General features: G+C 34.5%; 1 non-coding gene across 1 annotated transcript; it reads left to right on the forward strand.

The window, feature by feature from the left end:
• Positions 1-14,105: 14,105 nt before the first annotated feature.
• Positions 14,106-14,212, forward strand: LOC136207685 (small nucleolar RNA R71). The gene has a single exon (XR_010676814.1). It is a non-coding gene; the product is annotated as a small nucleolar RNA R71 (small nucleolar RNA).
• The last annotated feature ends 376 nt before the right edge of the window (positions 14,213-14,588 follow it).

Raw genomic sequence — 14,588 nt, forward strand, 5'->3', positions numbered from 1 at the left:
CAACAGTTATGCCTCCCTTTTTAGGTACACAATGGATTGGACTAACCCATTCACTATCCGAGATAGGATAAATGATTCCATTGTCTAAAAGTTTAGTAATCTCATTTTTTACTACTTCTTTCATGTTCGGATTTAAGCGTTTTTGCCTATCCGCTTTAGGTGGCTTATCTTCTTCTAAGTGAATTCTGTGCATTACAATACTATGATTAATTCCTTTTAAGTCTGAAATTTGCCATCCTATACTTCCTATCCTTTTTCTAACAACTTCTTTCAATTTTTCTTCTTGAACTTCAGTTAACTTGTTAGAGATAATGATAGGTAGAGAATCGCCTTCACCTAAGAAAGCGTACCTCAAATGGTTTGGTAACTCTTTAAGTTCTAATTTAGGAGGTATTACAATTGAAGGTGGAACTGGTCCATCTTCTCGAATCAAAGGCTCTGGGTCCTTATCTTCTAATTCTTCGCCCATTATTGGTTCTATTATTTCTTCTTTTTGAATAATGTTATTAACACATTCTTCAACTAAATCAAGTTTCATACAAGCGAATTCCTCCATAGGATATTATATCGCTTTGTTCATATTAAACTCGATCTCATCTTCTCCTATCCTTAAAACTACTTTCCCTTCCGACACATCAACTAGAGCACGTCCCGTGTTCATAAACGGTCTGCCAAAAATTAGTGGACAATTAATGTCATATGCAAAGTCTAATATAACGAAATAGGTAGGAAAAATAAATTTGTCAACTTTAACTAAAACGTCCTCAATTATACCATATGGTCTCTTAGTGGTTTGATCCGCTAATTGCAAAACCATATTGGTACGTTTGATATCTTCTTCTAAACCTAACCTATTAAAAATAGACAACGACATTAAGTTTATACTCGCTCCTAAATCACAAAGATAGCTTCGGAATTCAATATCTCCCAACTTACATGGAATGGTAAAACATCCGGGATCTTTGAGTTTTATGGGCAAATTGCTTGACACTATTAAACTACAGTCCTCAGTTAGTGAAATGGATGAAATTCCTTCCCAACTAATTTTCTTTGAAATTAAATCTTTTAAGAACTCACCATAGTTAGGAATTTGCGTAATCGCATCCATAAACGTCAAATTAATATGCAAATTTTTAAGTTTGTCCAAAAACGTTAAAAGTTGTTTGTCATAGTCCTTATTTCGGACTTTGTGTGGAAAAGGTGGTTTGGGTACAAAAGTTTTTGTACTTGAGTCAATTGGTGAACTATTAGTGTTTGATATATCTTCTTTGGATTTTGGTAAATCAGTTCCTGGTAAAGTTGAATCTCCAGGCATTTCCGGACCTAAGTAATTTTTCCCTGAACGAAGAGTGATAGCCTTTACATGCTCTTTCAGATTTTCTTCTGTATGGCTGGGAAGACTTCCCTCTTTGCGGGATGGAATTGATTTAGCAAGTTATCCAATTTGGACCTCCAAATTATGGATGCTAGATGAATGGTTTTTAATAAGCTGATCGAATTTATTCTCGATCCGTTTAAAACCATCGTCGTGATTACTTATTTTTCCACTCATAGCATCTATAAATTTGTCGATTTTAGAAGATAAAGTGTTAATCGTATCCCTGGATTGATTTTGATAATTATTGGTATGATTTTGATTAGCATTTGCATTTTTATTATTATTATTATCTTTCCAATTAAAGTTAGGATGATTCCTCCATCCAGAATTATAAGTACTAGAATAAGGATTATTAGTTTGGTTTTGCCCTTGGACAAAATTTACCGGTTCGATCTCGCTCATACCTTCATAATCCACATCCGTTTGGATTGGATTACCGTTGGCATTGCACGGTGCCATAAACCTATCAATTTTGTGCGATAAGGCAGAAAATTGGGCTTGTAACATCACGACTGGATCAAGATTCACTATACCTTTAACTGAAGATGTGTTTGAGGATGATGGTTTCGCAACCGGTATGTGTCCACGTTCTGCAGGCCACATACTGCTGTTGATTGTCATTTCCTCCAAAAGTTCTCTTGCTTGGGCTGATGTCTTCTTCATAAATAACCCTCCCGACATAGCATCTAATGAACCTCTAGTTGTAGGATTTAATCCATTATAAAATTGTTAAGCCCAAAATATACCTAAAATATCATTAATATTTACATCAGTTTTGCTACGAATTCGTACTATTTATATCTGTTTAGCGTACTTTTACTTCTGAATATGTTTCTTTCATGCAAGGTACCTGAATATTTGGTAAAATCCAAATAGGAACGAAAAGATGATAAAAACAGAAGAAAAACCCTACAAAAGGAGTCAAAGACGACGAAAATCAAACGCGCCAGAACGAGGACGAGGACGAAGTCAGAAACAGAGTAAAAACCTCTGTGTCGCGACCGAGAATCCTCCATTCTCGATCGCGACATACGTCGACCATCAATTTCTCCCTTCTTTTCAAAGGCTAAAACCTGCTCCCCCATTCTCGGCCGAGAATTAATTATTCTCGGTAAGATCAGAATTTCCAGAAGGGCTATTCGTACACATTCGTTTTCAAAGAAACGCGTCCGTTCGATTGGATAAGAACGCCTCTTCACAGCAGACATGTTCTTTAAACCCGACTCTTCAACATCTATAAATAAAGAGTCGATTTCAGAGTTGAGGATATATTGAAGAGAAGATTAGTATAGAATTAATGCAGAAATTCTGAGTCAAGCGATTCAGAGTTAGAAGTTCGATTTTGTAAAAAGCAATATGATGTACACACATTGTTTATTAAATAATTACAAACACAGTAGCGTTTAGATTTGTTCATATTAGTTTACATTTTGGTAGTAGATAGACCAATCTCTATTCCGAAGATTCAGCGAGAAGATTTAGTAGAGGATTCGCCCCAGGAGCCTGACAAACTCTAAACGAGGTTCAAGGAAAGGATTGACAACCCGTTCGCTTGAAAGTCGTCGAAAGCTTCCATGCTTCTTATTCTCTGTAAACTTGTATCAAATTCATATTTCATCTAATAAAGTTTATTCTATTCGATAGATTTTTATGTATCACTTATGGTAAATGATCCGAAGTGAGTTCTGGTGTTTTCATTAATACGTAGTTGAATTGCAATACTTCTAATCCTGGATGGAGAAATCATCCTAACTTTAACTGGAGAGATAATAATAATAATGCAAATGCTAATCAGAATCGTACCAATAACTATCAAAATCAATCCAGGGATACGATTAGCACTTTATCTTCTAAAATCGACAAATTTATAGATGTTGTGAGTGGAAAAATAAGTAATCACGACGATGGTTTTAAACGGATCGAGAATAAATTCGATCAGCTTATTAAAAACCATTCAGCTAGCATCCATAATTTGGAGATCCAAATTGGATAACTTGCTAAATCAATTCCATCCCGCAAAGAGGGAAGTCTTCCCAGCCATACGGAGGAAAATCTGAAAGAGAATGTAAAGGCTATCACTCTTCGTTCGGGGAAAAATTACTTAGGTCCGGAAATGCCTGGAGATTCAACTTTACCAGGAACTGATTTACCAAAATCCAAAGAAGATATATCAAACACTAATAGTTCACCAATTGACTCAAGTACAAAAACTTTTGTACCCAAACCACCTTTTTCACACAAAGTCCGAAATAAGGACTATGACAAACAACTTTTAACATTTTTAGACAAACTTAAAAATTTGCATATTAATTTGACATTTATGGATGCGATTACGCAAATTCCCAATTATGGTAAATTCTTAAAAGATTTAATTTCAAAGAAAATTAGTTGGGAAGGGATTTCATCCATTTCACTAACTGAAGACTGTAGTTCGATAGTGTCGAGTAATTTGCCTACTAAACTCAAAGATCCCGGATGTTTTAGTATTCCGTGCAAATTGGGAGATATTGAATTCCCAAGTTGTGTTTGTGATTTAGGAGCAAGTATAAACTTAATGCCGTTGTCTATTTTTAATAAGTTAAGTTTAGAAGAAGATATCAAACGTACCAATATGGTTTTGCAATTAGCGGATCAAACCACTAAAAGACCATATAGTATAATTGAGGATGTTTTAGTTAAAGTTGACAAATTTATTTTTCCTACCTATTTCGTTATATTAGACTTTGCATATGACGTTAATTGTCCACTAATTTTTGGCAGACCGTTTATGAACACGGGACGTGCTCTAGTTGATGTGTCGGAAGGGAAAGTAGTTTTAAGGATAGGAGAAGATAAGATTGAGTTTGATATGAACAAAGCAATGAAATATCCTATGGAGGAATTCGCTTGTATGAAACTTGATTTAGTTGAAGAATGTGTTAATAAGATTATTCAAAAAGAAGAAATAATAGAACCAATAATGGGCGAAGAATTAGAAGATAAGGACCCAGAGCCTTTGATTCGAGAAGATGGACCAGTTCTGCCTTCAATTGTAATTCCCCCCTATATTAGAACTTAAAGAATTACCAAACCATTTGAGGTACGCTTTCTTAGGCGAAGGCGATTCTCTACCTATAATTATCTCTAACAAATTAACACTTGTTCAAGAAGAAAAATTGAAAAAAGTTGTTAGAAATAGAATAGGAAGTATGGGATGGCAAATTTCAGACTTGAAAGGAATTAATCCTAGTATTGTAATGCACAGAATTCACTTAGAAGAAGATAAGCCACCTAAAGCGGATAGGCAAAAACGCTTAAATCCGAACATGAAAGAGGTAGTAAAAAATGAGATTACTAAACTCTTAGACAATGGAATCATTTATCCTATTTCGAATAGTGAATGAGTTAGTCCAATCCATTGTGTACCTAAAAAAGGAGGCATAACTGTTGTAAGGAATGACGAAGGTGAATTAATACCTACACGAATCACCACCGGTTGGAGGGTTTCTATAGATTATAGGAACCTTAACAAAGCAACCAGGAAAGATCATTTTCCTCTACCTTTCATTGATCAAATGATCGAAAGGATAGCTGGTCATGCTTTCTCTTGTTTTCTAGACGGTTACTCCGGATTCTTTCAAATTTATATTTACCCGGATGACCAAGATAAAACAACCTTCACATGTCCTTATGGAAAATTTGCATATAGGAGAATGCCTTTTGGTCTATGTAATGCACCAGCAACATTTCAACGTTGTATGACTGCAATTTTTAACGATTTCATTGAATACATCATGGAAGTTTTTATGGATGATTTTTCCGTTTATGGAGATTCTTTCGATGCATATTTACAGAACTTGGATAAAGTTTTATCTTGATGTGAAGAAACGAATTTAGTGTTAAACTGGGAAAAATGTCATTTCATGGTCGACGAAGGAATTGTTTTAGGTCATAAAATATCTGAAAGAGGTTTAGAAGTGGATAGAGTAAAAACTTCAGTAATAGAAAAATTACCCCCTCCAACTACTGTTAAGGGAGTAAGGTCATTTTTAGGACATGCGGGTTTTTACAAACGATTTATTAAAAACTTCTCTATAATTTCCAAACCACTTACTAATTTATTAATGAAAGACCTAACCTTTGATTTCAATGAAGATTGCGTTAAAGCTTTCGAAACATTGAAAGCAGCTTTAGTCAGTGCACCCATTATTGCTAAACCCGATTGGGATTTACCTTTTGAAATCATGTGTGATGCAAGTGACTTAGCCGTCGGATGTATTTTAGGTCAAAGGAAGGATAAGAAACTTCATGTTATTTATTATGCAAGTCACACACTGTCAGGTGCACAATTAAATTACACCATAACCGAGAAGGAAATGCTAGCGGTAGTTTTTGCATGTGATAAGTTTAGGTCATACATGTTAGGTTCTAAAGTTATTATTTATACCAATCACGCAGCTTTAAGATATTTATTTGCTAAAAAAGATGCAAAACCGCATATGATTAGATGGTTTTGTTGTTACAAGAATTTGATATAGAAATTAAAGACAAAAAGGGAGTAGAAAACCTTGTCGTCGATTATCTATCAAGACTCGAAGATGAAAACGGTCCTATAGGTGAAACTATCGGTATACGAGATGATTTCTTTGATGAATATCTCTATCAAATAAAAAGTGTCATGTCACCATGGTATGCGGATATAGCAAATTATCTCGCAGCCAACGTTGTTCCAGAAGGATTAAATTTCCATCAAAAGAAAAAATTCTTTTCTGACGTTAAACAGTATTTTTGGGAAGATCCTTTCTTGTTCAAAACTTGTGGTGATGGAATGATTAAGAGATGTGTTAGTGAAAATGAATACGGGTCTATAATGTCAGAATGTCATTCTAGCTCTTATGGAGGACATAATGGCGTTAGTAAAACAGTGGCCAGGATATTAGAATGTGGATTCTTTTGGCCTACGTTGTTTAAGGACATCCGTTCATTTATTATTCATTGTGACAAATGTCAAAGAACCAAGAATTTAGGAAGGAAAGATGAGATGCCTCTCACAAACATGTTAGAAGTTGAAGTCTTCGACATGTGGGGAATAGATTTCATGGGACATTTTCCCCCTTCTTTGGGTAAAACTTATATATTAGTAGTTGTAGATTATGTTTCAAAGTGGGTTGAAGCAATTGCAACCCCGACAAATGATTCTAAGGTTGTTGTTAGGTTTTTTGAAGATATATTTTGTAGATTTGGTTGCCCTAGAGTCATTATAAGTGATGGAGGTACCCATTTCATAAACCGAAGTTTTGATGCACTTATGAGAAAATATGGAGTACACCACCGCATATCTACGCCATACCATCCTCAATCGAATGGTCAGGCGGAGATATCAATTAGAGAACTCAAATGGATTCTAGAGAAAACAGTTTCGTCTTCAAGAAAAGACTGGTCTTGTAAACTTAACAATGTGTTATGGGCATACTGTACTGCATTTAAAACACCAATAGGAATGACACCATACCGATTAGTGTATGGGAAAGCATGTCATTTACCAGTAGAATTAGAGCATAAAGCCTATTGGGCTATTAGAACACTTAACTTTGATTTACAACAAGCAGGTAAGAAACGTTTGCTCAACTTAAATGGGTTGGATGAGTTACGTCATTTATCTTATGAAAATGCAAAAATATATAAAGAAAAAGTGAAAAAATGGCACGACACCAAGATTAAAGTCAAAAGCTTTAACATTGGGGATAAGGTGTTATTATTTAATTCACGGCTCTGATTGTTTCCAGGTAAACTTAAGTCTAGATGGACAGGACCATATTTAGTCGTTAAAACATTCAATTATGGATCTTTAGAACTAGAATGACCTAATGGAGTTCGCTTCAAGGTTAATGGTAATAGATGCAAAGTTTATTACGAAAATGTTCCAATTAAGGAAATTGAGTTCATAACACAATTTCCTGAAGATTGTTTCGTTAAATTTCGTATACTTTTTCTTCATTTTTGTTTTGTTTTGTTTGAATTTTTCCTAGTTTAAAATTTTTCATTTTTAGTTTTATTTTAGTTTTTATTTTTACACATAAATTTTATGATTCTTAGTTATTAGATGACTTTATATTAGATTTAGATACATGAAAATATGTTTAACTCATGTTTTTAATAGGATTTTAGGTCAATAGTTTGACTAGGAAGAAATTCAGCGATTCTCAGCCGAGAATTTGGAATTCTCAGTTGAGAATTTACATTTTCAGAATTGTCCAAACAGGTAAGGGATTTTCTGATCTTACCGAGAATTTATATTATCGGCCGAGAATCAGAAATATAGGGTTTCGACGCCTGATTTCCGCAAGGAAATCAGCGTGTCGCGACCGAGAATTGGGATTTTCGGTCGCGACACGGGTGTTTTCTGCACCATCAGACCTGTTTCTTCTTCATCCTGCAGACACAGCTTTTCAAACTCGAAAAATTGAGTTTCTTCAACTTTCAGAGGTATGATTTTATGCCTTTTCGCATCAAAACAACACCTCCTTTCGTCCTATGATTCCTATAAATAAATCATAGAGGTCCAGATTTCTGTTACATCATTTTTCTTTTCATCCCTATCAGAAAAACTTCTAATATTCTAACACACCATTATCAAATAAATTACAAAAACATTTTTCGTTCCTCACAAACCATGACTGCCAAACACAAATCCCCCAAACAGATTGCTGCTTCACGCAATAAGCGTCCTGACTTATCAGAACGCTACGGTGCGCCGTTTCCTATTTACAATCATGACGAAGGCAGACGCTACTATAGATTTCGCTATACGTTCTTCGTTGGTATGCTGTATATGGACGAGTTCTTAAATACTGAACTCGGGATAAGCGATGACATGAATCGCTATTTAGAGAGATTGGGATGGACCAAGTTCGCCCACATGCAGTTTCCTATTATTGGAGACTGGATTCTCGAGTTTTTCTATATAGTTCGTTTCGTGAACAAACAAAGGGTGCGTCTCAGTTTTCGTCGAGATGGCGAAACCTTTACTTTTGGATACCCTGAATTACATGCCTGAGGGATACAATCAAATGTCATCCTGGCAAAGATATGACATCCACATATATATGGAGGATGCTAACGGGATTTTGGCGTTTCAATCCTCGACTCGCCTACAACCAATCCATCAACTCCAACTCGATGCTGTATCTACACAAATTTCTGTGTCACAGTTTGTTCGGTCGCACATTTAGTAGTGTGGTCAAAGACACCGATTTATATGTCCTTGGAGATATATTCCAAGGTAATACAGTTGATACCTCCAAGATTCTGATGGAAGGTCTTGTTGCCGCTTCTCGATCCAAGGATAAGAAGATTGGTTTCGGCAATATAATATGTGGAATAATTCTCGGGACCAAGGGCACTATTTCTGTCCATTGGAGCGAGGCTGAATCTTTTCTGACTTTGGACTATGAGTTATTGGAATGTGAAGGCCTCGTGAAGCGTATTTTTCGAGCAAGCCCGCATTTTCTTTCTACACCAGAACGTCAAGCTTTCGTGCAATTGAAAATTGATCGCTATAGGGCTAGAGAAATCCCGATTGATAGGGATGAGTATATAGAATAGTTTTAGTTTATTAGTTTTCATTTTGTAAATATTTGTGTGTTTTGTAAATACTTTCTTTGTTTTGTTTTGTTTAATTTTGTACATATTAGATTCAATAAAAATTTCTATTCATTTGATTCAATTTCTTATTTTGATCTTGGTTAAACTATCCTCAATCCATTTTTAATAAATCTAACTAAGGTTACTTATAGTCAGATACTGATGCTAGTAATGAACTCCTATGTTTTTTATATTTGAATTCTCAAAATATGTCCATAAATTCATCACATTAATCCTTTCATATTCTGTACTAATCAATTAAGAATTAATAAGTACATGACTTTGTATTTATTAATGAAGATTCATTTAACTTACATGATTAAATGTACATTAATGTTTCATTAAATTCTTATTAATAGGTAAACCTTTGGTTTTCTTAACTTACATGAATTTGTATTTATTAGTGATTCATTATTTTTCCATTAATAAGGACAACCCTTTGGTTTTCCTTGAAATTTAATGTTTTACATTTATGTTTTTAAGTACATGAACAGTTTTAAAAAGGTTCAGGACATAATTTCTCAGAAAATTACACGAACAGAGTCAAAATGCACAAATACAGGTCACCAGGGACTGATTCTCGGCCGAGAATTATGAATTCTCGGTAAGTTCAGCAAGACAGGCCAAAATTTAGAGCAATTTACTCTCTGAAATTGCCGTGTCGCAACCTGTAGGCACAATAATTTCGGATTTTTGCACTATTTTTGAGCCTATTCCTATTCCTATTCCTACTCTATCTATACTTAACTCTATTTCACCCTATATATACCTATTCCTTACACAAACCTCGCATCACCTCACTTTTTACCCAATTCCCTACTCTAAACTCTTCCCAATACATAACTTTTACTCATCCCAATTTATTCTTTACCCTTTCTAATCACTTAACCCTTTTCAACTACCAAATTCCTCATTCAATTACACATTACAACTCCCAACTCATCTTCAACCTTTGCTCTTCTCTATTTTCATCTCTTATTCATCTATTTTTCAAACCCTAAACACCATTAACATGCCTAGAACAAAGCGTGTTGGTCACAAGCCACAAGTTACGGAAGCTAATCGCCTTCGCATACGTTGCGGAGCCTATTTTGACATAGAAACGAAGGAGGAAGCCGCTCGTTTCATTCATTTTTCGAACTCAAAGAGGGAGTTTGTGGATATGCACTTCATTGACGGTAAGAGAGTTAAATTTCTCTACTCGAATTAATGCATTCATTGAGACTTTGGGTTGGCAAGCTTTTGTTTCTATGCGTTTTCCTAGCATTATGGAGTATATAGTAGAATTTTTGGTCACTTTGATAATGAATAAGAAGAAAACATCAATCTCCTTTAGGAATAATGGTGTGACTTACACCATAGATTATGAGGCTATGGGTAATATGTTTGGTTTTCCTACTAGTGATTTCCATGACAAGCCTAAGGATTTTGATAACGACACGATATGGAACACTCTTTCGGGTCAAGACTATTTTAACTCGAAAAACACTTCAAGTAAGGTGATAAGAGACAATTGTGTGTTCTTCTTTCACAAATTTTTGAGTTTTTCCTTATTTGGTCGTGTTGAGAGCTCAAAGATTCAAGTTAGGGATTTGTTTGTTCTTGATTGCTTGTTTAAAGGTTTGCGGGTTGATAGCATAGGTATGCTATTTGATAATTTATATCGAGCTTCGAGGGCTACTACCATTCAAGTACCTCTCGGTAATTTTATCACCGCTATTGTTTTGGGTGCACGTGGAGAGCTGGCCGATTATGACATGTCTACCTACTATGGCTATGTACCAATTTTGAATATTTCGGCTCTTGAGAGGGCTCACTTGTTGCTTACTTCGGTTCCTCCCGTTTTTATTTCATATGAGCCCCGTATTGCCCATCTTCGTGGCACTATGGGTGGAGGAGCTTCGAGTTCACAATTTGTAGGTACCGAAGGTGGCGAAGAGGAGGAGGAAGCGGACATTGCACCACAAGCACAACCACAACCCCAAGCACCTGAAGATGATGATCTGGTTGATTTGCTGAGGATTTTGAACCAAATCAATGAAAATAATCGTAACATGAGTTTGAGGATTGATGATTTGGTGGAGAATAATATGGTGTGATAAATGACAACCTCAACAACTTAAGGACGGAGCACAAGTCTACTCGTCGTCGGATGCTTTCCTTTTTCCGTCGTCAAAATGTTGAAACCTCACCATCTCCGACGAATTCGCCTCCACATGCTTAGGTTTTATCAACTCTTTTATTCATTTCCTTATCTTGTTTTGTTGTTTTTCAATTTAAGTTTGGTACAATATTTTCTCTTTTTTATTATGTTTGGTACAATTTTAATTTTATGTTGGATGATTTTAATTTGCTAATTTTCTTTATTATTTCGTGTGATTTATTTCGTACTAATTTTTCGTGTTTTATCTATTTTTGCACCCATGAGGACATGGTCCAAATTAAGTGTGGGAGGAGATATACATATATCATTTTTACACGTACGAATAAATGCAAAGAATAAAAGTCATCCATTTTATCATAAAAAACATATTAATATTGATAAACAATATTTTCAAATGCAACACTTGTTTTATGCAAATGCAATATATATTGCAACACAATTTAAAACACAATTTATTTAAAATTTCCATTATTTTTCATATGTTTAAAAATATATAACTTATGATTATTTTTAGGTTATCATTATCGTTAGAAATAATATTTCTATGCGGGCAATATTTTTAAAATTTTTCACAAATCTCCGATACGATTTTAAGTAAAATTGTCTCGAGTAAATGTATTTAAGTAAATAAATTCTTTATTTCAATCTCTATTTTATATCATGCAATTCATGATAAAATAAATCTTATTTTAAATTTTCAATTAGGTTTATAGGCATTAAATTGAACTAACAATTTTTAGCTCGGTTTGATTTCGTCTTACATTAACACCAATTGAAGTTTTTAAGGAAACTTTAGCCATAATACATGTTGAATTTTAAGTCAATATAGGATGAATGTGCTATTTTTATTTTCCCCAAATTTCAATTCATAATTCATATTAATTAATCAATTAGTTGAATTCTTAACTTTTGGCCACGATTGCGACCCTTATCACAATCGAGGTATGGAAGGAACGTTTAAAAGCAAAAAATAAGTGTGTTTAAGTTTAACGTAACGGTTGCGTCCACCCATGGCATGGTCGGCACCTCTTAAGCGAACACAAATAAAATGCATATAAAGTTACGATCGAGACCACCCTTATTTCGGGCGTAACTAAGCAAATAATTACCCCAAATACTTACTCATCTCATATAATAGTTTAGGTTTTGGGAAAGGAAATTTTGTGCTTTGAAATGCCTTGAGACGAAAGACTCAATAAAATGCGTGCTTATATCGTCCCGAATACTTCAATTCAAAATTAAAAAAATACAAGACGAATGATATATCACCTTTATACTAGTTAGTTTAATATTTTTTGTATAAATTTGTCATGCGAAGTTAGTCTTTTCGGCTTAACTAATTTAAAAAGTAATATAGAGATATATGTTTTATTTTCATAAAGAGATTAGTTAAAGATAAATTCACTGAAATTTTGCTCGGGACTAGCAAAAGATTAAGTGTGGAGATTTGTTAAGCCCAAAATATACCTAAAATATCATTAATGTTTAGATCAGTTTTGCTATGAATTCGTACTATTTATATCTGTTTAGCGTACTTTTACTTCCGAATATGTTTCTTTCATGCAAGGTACCTGAATATTTGGTAAAATCCAAATAGGAACGAAAAGAGGATAAAAACAGAAGAAAAACCCTACAAAAGGAGTCAAAGACGACGAAAATCAAATGCGCTGGAACGAGGACGAGGACGAAGTCAGAAACGGAGTAAAAAACTCTGTGTCGCGACCGAGAATCCTCCATTCTCGGTCGCGACACGTGTCGACCAGCAATTTCTCCCTTCTTTTCAAAGGCTAAAACATGCTCCCCCATTCTCGGCCGAGAATTAATTATTCTCGGTAAGATCAGAATTTCCAGAAGGGCTATTCGTACACATTCGTTTTCAAAGAAACGCGTCCGTTCGATTGGATAAGAACGCCTCTTCGCAGCAAACACGTTCCTTAAACCCGACTCTTCAACATCTATAAATAAAGAGTCGATTTCAGAGTTGAGGATATATTGAAGAGAAGATTAGTATAGAATTAATGCAGAAATTCTGAGTCAAGCGATTCAGAGTTAGAAGTTCGATTTTGTAAAAAGCAATATGATGTACACACATTGTTTATTAAATAATTACAAACACAATAGCATTTAGATTTGTTCATATTAGTTTACATTTTGGTAGTAGATAGACCAATCTCTATTTTGAAGATTCAGCGAGAATATTTAGTAGAGGATTCGCCCCAGGAGCCTGACAAACTCTAAACGAGGTTCAAGGAAAGGATTGACAACCCGTTCGCTTGAAAGTCGTCGAAAGCTTCCATGCTTCTTGTTCTCTGTAAACTTGTATCAAATTCATATTTCATCTAATAAAGTTTATTCTATTCGATAGATTTTTATGTAGCACTTATGGTAAATGATCCGAAGTGAGTTCTGGTGTTTTCATTAATACGTAGTTGAATTCAAAATCTTTACAAGGAAACTTTGTTGAACACTTAGACAAATTGGTATCTTGGATAAAAGTATCAATTCGGCTAAGGAAGCAATCTAACCAGTTAGGGGATTGTTGCGTTCAAAGCCTTTTAATTGAATGAGTTAACGTTATTACATTTATATAATTTGTATACAAAGTTTAAAGTTGTTTTCTTTGATTAATGCAAATGAATACATTTATTCACTTTTCTAAAAGCACTAAACGTTTCTGTTTTGTAAATTCATCCTTAAATCAGAAGTGATTTCTAACATTCTACATACTTTAGTCTAATTCTTATTCTAGCAATTTCAAAACCAAATCCAATTAAACGATTTTCCACATTATAAACCTTGAAAGTAAATCAAACCGATTTAAAATAAGTTTTCGTTAAAAAGCGTTCCCTGTGGGTTCGATATCTTTTATTACTACAAGCATATACCGTGCACTTGCGGAAATCGCTCAACAAAAATGTTTGCATTAAAAGTGCATCGGGCAATTAGTGGTGTGGGCATAAACATTGAAATTCTTTAAAACATTCTCAAGCCTCATAAAGAGTTTCATTATCATTTTGAGAAAAAGATGTTGACTCTTTTATGACTCTTGCGGTTTTTGCTAAAGGAAAATATTTTGATAAAAACGCTTGGGCTAGTTGGTCCCAAGTTTCAAATGTTGCGCCTAGCATAGAAGTTAACCACTCTTTGGCTCTATCCTTCAAAGTGAAAGGAAAGAGGCGAAGTTTGATTGCTTCGGCAGTCACATCTGTTATTTTAAAAGTGTCGCAAATTTCTAAGAAATTTGTCAAGTGGGTGTTAGGATTTTCGTTAGGTAACCCATCAAATGTTACATTATTTTGCAACATATTAAGCAAAGCTGGCTTAATTTCAAATTGGTGTGCGTTTATTTGGGGTCTAACTATGCTATTTGTTACACCGGCTACTCCTGACCTAGCGTAATCCATAAGTGTTGCCATATTTTCT

Source organism: Euphorbia lathyris, chromosome 9, assembly GCF_963576675.1.
Source record: "Euphorbia lathyris chromosome 9, ddEupLath1.1, whole genome shotgun sequence".
Classification (NCBI taxonomy): domain Eukaryota; kingdom Viridiplantae; phylum Streptophyta; class Magnoliopsida; order Malpighiales; family Euphorbiaceae; genus Euphorbia; species Euphorbia lathyris.